General features: G+C 41.6%; 1 protein-coding gene across 1 annotated transcript in view; it reads left to right on the forward strand.

Moving 5' to 3' along the window:
* LOC138977121 (kinesin-like protein KIF17) overlaps positions 1 to 5,000 on the forward strand; it is a 113,412-nt gene that overhangs the window by 65,002 nt on the left and 43,410 nt on the right. The window lies entirely within an intron of this gene.

Genomic DNA, 5,000 nt, shown 5'->3' on the forward strand with positions numbered 1-5,000 from the left:
TGATCCGTATTCTTTTCCTAGTTGGTATTGGTTTCCTTGCCTAAACAAAAAAAATCTGTTAATACATGATATAGGCCCAGCGAACCAAGAATAACGTAAGATTTGATTTTGTTCCATCAGTATATATATGATGACGTTTTATAACCCCGGCATGGACAGGTTACAAACTAAACGCATGTCTAAAAAGAAACCCATAACATTACGAGTAGCATCCATAGTTTCTTCGACTAAACGCATGTACCAAACAAATGTCCACCTTTGGATACTTTCGTGTAGTTCTTCGTTATAGAACCTGACTCGTGACAACCTTGCATGCTGTAAATTTGCAAGCGGGAGAGGGGCTGTGTAATACCGTAATGGGAAAGATACACCAATCAGCTCAGTTGCATTCAACTGCTTGCATACAACTAGTGCGAGGAACAGTGCCGTGTACGCTGACACGGTTATGCAGTTGCCAATCAATTGATCAACATCGCGCACAGAAAACCGTGAGTCGCAGATTGAATGAATGGATTCACAAAGCCTTTTGGGAAAAACATGACTTAAACTGGTTTCACTTCATTTCATGTCAAGGTTACTACATGTACATACTTTGAAGACATGAAGACCTTACATTTATCGACTGAAAAATCTGGATGTGGCAGAAACAGAATCACATAAAGTAACCGGCATTTGATGCGCATAAAAAGTACCTTCTCGTTTTGTATAGGTTGTATGCGACCACGATAGCGTTGTTTATGACGTCACGGGTTGCATGAAGTAATGAACTGCAGCAGATGAGACAAAGTTGCGTGGTGTATCTCTGACCTAATTATGATTAGCAAACATTAATTTACGTCGGTACTAATGCACTTTGTATGTATTTGTTCTATATACCATCACCACTCTTTCACTAACTGATTTGCGCCCAATGCACTAAGACAGGATGCTTGTTATGTGAACGACAGACAGACAGACAGACACATCGACAGACAGATAGTACAGACAGCTCGGTAGAAAACGAACGAACAACCGAAAGAGGGGGTAGAAAAGTTCTATTGACAAAGAGACACATATTTTGACAGAGAGAAAGACAGACAACAATATCTAAAGAAAGGAGCGAACATTGGAGTGTCAGGCAAGCAGGTAGGCCTAAACGGACAGACGGACGTGCAGGCAGGCAGACATACAGACAGATAGATGGACAGAAAGACAGACGAAGATTAATCGTCATTATTCTATGTTTAATAAGTAAGTTAATGTGTTTGACTTGCACTTGAATCTGTGAATTGTTCACGAGCAATTGTTTGCTTGATGCACGCGCTTAAAATTACTTGTTTTGTTTGTCTGTTTGACGAATGCTTGTAAAAAAAGAATGCGCACAAATTACTCTGCTAATTGCACTTTCTCGACATTTGCCTTAAGAATTGGCTCTACATTTTGTATGCTGTGGAATGTTGTTGAGATGTCCGCTTGTTACCCTGATGACTAGTTATGATAATGGTCGATCGAACTGACATTTTAACGAATAGGCCAATTACATTTCATGATTTTAACACAGAGAGAGAGAGAGAGAGAGAGAGAGAGAGAGAGAGAGAGAGAGAGAGAGAGAGAGAGAGAGAGAGAGAGAGAGAGAGAGAGAGAGAGAGAGAGAGAGAGAGAGAGAACGAACGAACGAACGAACGAACTTTATTTTACAAGGATGAAGGTTAAAGGCACAGTGCCTTGTCTTACAACCTATCCTTAAACAAATACTACAAATAAGACATGTATTGTTCACTAAACAAAAATTGTTTATACAAATGGAAAATAATATGCACCCCCTCCCACTTTTATGCTTTCAGTTCTGTCATCGCTCAGTACATTCCGGGTAGCTAAGTGTTATCCACCTAGTTCTGATCATTTCGTAATGTCGTGTGAATGAGGAAATATCAACCGCTGCGAATGCAATTGTCCGTGTCTCTTTCCGACAAAGCAATTTGATCGATTCCTGCATCCGTGGTTGCCTTTGTCAAGGGCCGTAATTCGTCGATCTCTCGGCGGTTAGAAAATGTCAAGCAACGGAGGGTTATCTAACTTGTTTCGGGAGGGGGTTGTGTGTGTGTGTGTGTGTGTGTGTGTGTGTGTGTGTGTGTGTGTGTGTGTGTGTGTGCGTGCGTGCGTGCGTGCGTGCGTGCGTGCGTGATTAAAAAGATTAGTTACTGTAGTGCACGATTTGTTCTATTAGGGAATCAATGCCGTTTCTTAGTTACCCTGTCCGCCCCGTGATCGGGAGGTCGTGGGTTCGAACCCCCGCCGGGTCATACCTGAGACTTTAAAATTGGCAATCTAGTGGCTGCTCCGCCTGGCGTCTGGCATTATGGGGTTAGTGCTAGGACTGGTTGGTCCGGTGTCAGAATAATGTGACTGGGTGAGACATGAAGCCTGTGCTGCGACTTCTGTCTTGTGTGTGGCGCACGTTAAATGTCAAAGCAGCACCGCCCTGATATGGCCCTTCGTGTTCGGCTGGGCAGGGGCGGACGAGGGGGGGGGGCACAGGGGGCACGTGCCCCCCCCCCCCCCACCGAAAAAAAAAAAAAAAAAGAAGAAGAAAAAAAAAAGATTTTTCTATGCTGATTCTATGACCATTTCTAAGTTCAAATGGCACCAGATGGCACCATTTTGCTTCTCTGGGCAAACATTTTTTCCGGGGGGGGCATGCCCCCGGACCCCCCTAGCAAATTCGGGCGCTTCGCGCCCATCACATTTCACTTTCGATTCAAAGTGCCCCCCCCCTTACAAAGCAACTGATCCGCCCCTGCTGGGCGTAAAGCAAACAAACAAACAAAATCTTAGTTACCCTACATTTTGATTTTGTGTATTTTACGCGTTATCATTATTTCAATCTTCCACAGCAGGGTAAAAAAAATTTTTTGCTAAATACACGTTGCACTCCGGATGCAAGACACACACAAAACTGTGAAAAGCTATAGCTGATTTTAGGAAAGTCAATGCACGTGTTTTTCATTTTTCAATTGAAATGCCTTTCTGATAGAAAAAAATCAATCGATCAAACAAGCAATCATAACCGTCATTGGGAATATTACTCGCACTACTTAATTCCTTGTTTAAATTTTTTATTAGCAGTTAAATACTATGTTCTGTATCAGAACAAAACTGAAATTAACAAATAAACAAGCAAACAAACAAATAAAATAAAACAGCTCGGCACAATTTGTGTCGTCAACATGTACGTAAACGTACGGGTGTCAAAGCATACCTTTTCGCTTTTTTCTTTTGCTTTTTACATTTAGTCAAGTTTTGACTAATTGTTTTAACATAGAGGGGGAATCGAGACGAGGGTCGTGGTGTGTGTGTGTGTGTGTGTGTGTGTGTGTGTGTGTGTGTGTGTGTGTGTGTGTGTGTGTGTGTGTGTAGAGCGATTCAGAGTAAACTACAGGACCGATCTTTATGAAATTTTACATGAGAGTTCCTGGGTATGATATCCCCAGACGTTGTTTTCATTTTTTCGATTAGTAATGTCTTTGATGACGTCATCTCCGGCTTTTTGTAAAAGTTGAGGCGGCACTGTCACACCCTCATTTTTTATTCAAATTGATTGAAATTTTGGCCAAGCAATCTTCGACGAAGGCCGGACTTCGGTATTGCATTTCAGCTTGGAGGCTTAAAAATTAATTAATGACTTTGGTCATTAAAAATCTGAAAATTGTAATTAAAATTATTTTTTTACAAAACGATCCAAAATTACGTTCATTTTATTCTTCATCATTTTCTGATTCCAAAAACATATAAATATGTTATATTCGGATTAAAAACAAGGTCTGAAAATTAAAAATATAAAAATTATGATTAAAATATTAAAATGTCGGAAATCGATTTAAAAACAATTTCATCTTATTCCTTGTCGGTTCCTGATTCCAAAAACATATAGATATGATATGTTTGGATTAAAAACACGCTCAGAAAGTTCTTCTTCTTCTTCTGCGTTCGTGGGCTGAAACTCCCATGTACACTCGTGTTTTTTGCACAAGTGGAATTTTACGTGTATGACCGTTTTTTACCCCGCCATTTAGGCAGCCATACGCCGTTTTCGGAGGAAGCATGCTGGGTATTTTCGTGTTTCTATAACCCACCGAACTCTGACATGGATTACAGGATCTTTTTCGTGCGCACTTGGTCTTGTGCTTGCGTGTACACACGGGGGTGTTCGGACACTGAGGAGAGTCCGCACACAAAGTTGACTCTGAGAAATAAATCTCTCGCCGAACGTGGGGACGAACTCACGCTGACAGCGGCCAACTGGATACAAATCCAGCGCGCGACCGACTGAGCTACATCCCCGCCCTGGTCAGAAAGTTAAAACGAAGAGAGGTACAGAAAAGCGTGCTATCCCGCTCAGCGCGACCATTACCGCACTATTCTGGCTTGTCGATTTCACTGCCTTTGCCACGAGCGGTGGACTGACGAAACTACGAGTATGCGGTCTTGGTGAAAAAATGCAGTGCGTTCAGTTTTATTCTGTGAGTTCGACAGCTTGACTAAATGTAGTAATTTCGCCTTACGCGACTTGTTTTCTCCTGATCATGATCGGTTTCATACACCGGTTTAACACTGAGATGCGATCTTCGTTCGTGACGTCAACATTCTGACATTATATCATAATATTATAGTAAATTTCCGTCACTCAGTGTTTGTCCACCCACCCCAACCCTTAAGTGACGAATATGCGATCTTCGTTCATGTCGTCAACATTCTGACATTAAATCATAATATTTGAGCAGATTTCCGTCACTCAGTGTTTGTCCACCCAGCCCAATCCCTAAGTGACGAATATGCGATCTTCGTTTATGTCGTCAACATTCTGATATTAAATCGTGATATTTTAGTAGATATCTGTCACTCAGTGTTTTTTCACCCCTAAGTAACGAATATGCAATCTTCGTTCATGTCGTCCAACATTCTGATATTAAATCATAATATTTAGTAGATTTCCGTCACTCAGTGATTGTCCACCCACCCCA

The sequence above is a fragment of the Littorina saxatilis genome, linkage group LG9 (genome assembly GCF_037325665.1).
Source record: "Littorina saxatilis isolate snail1 linkage group LG9, US_GU_Lsax_2.0, whole genome shotgun sequence".
Classification (NCBI taxonomy): domain Eukaryota; kingdom Metazoa; phylum Mollusca; class Gastropoda; order Littorinimorpha; family Littorinidae; genus Littorina; species Littorina saxatilis.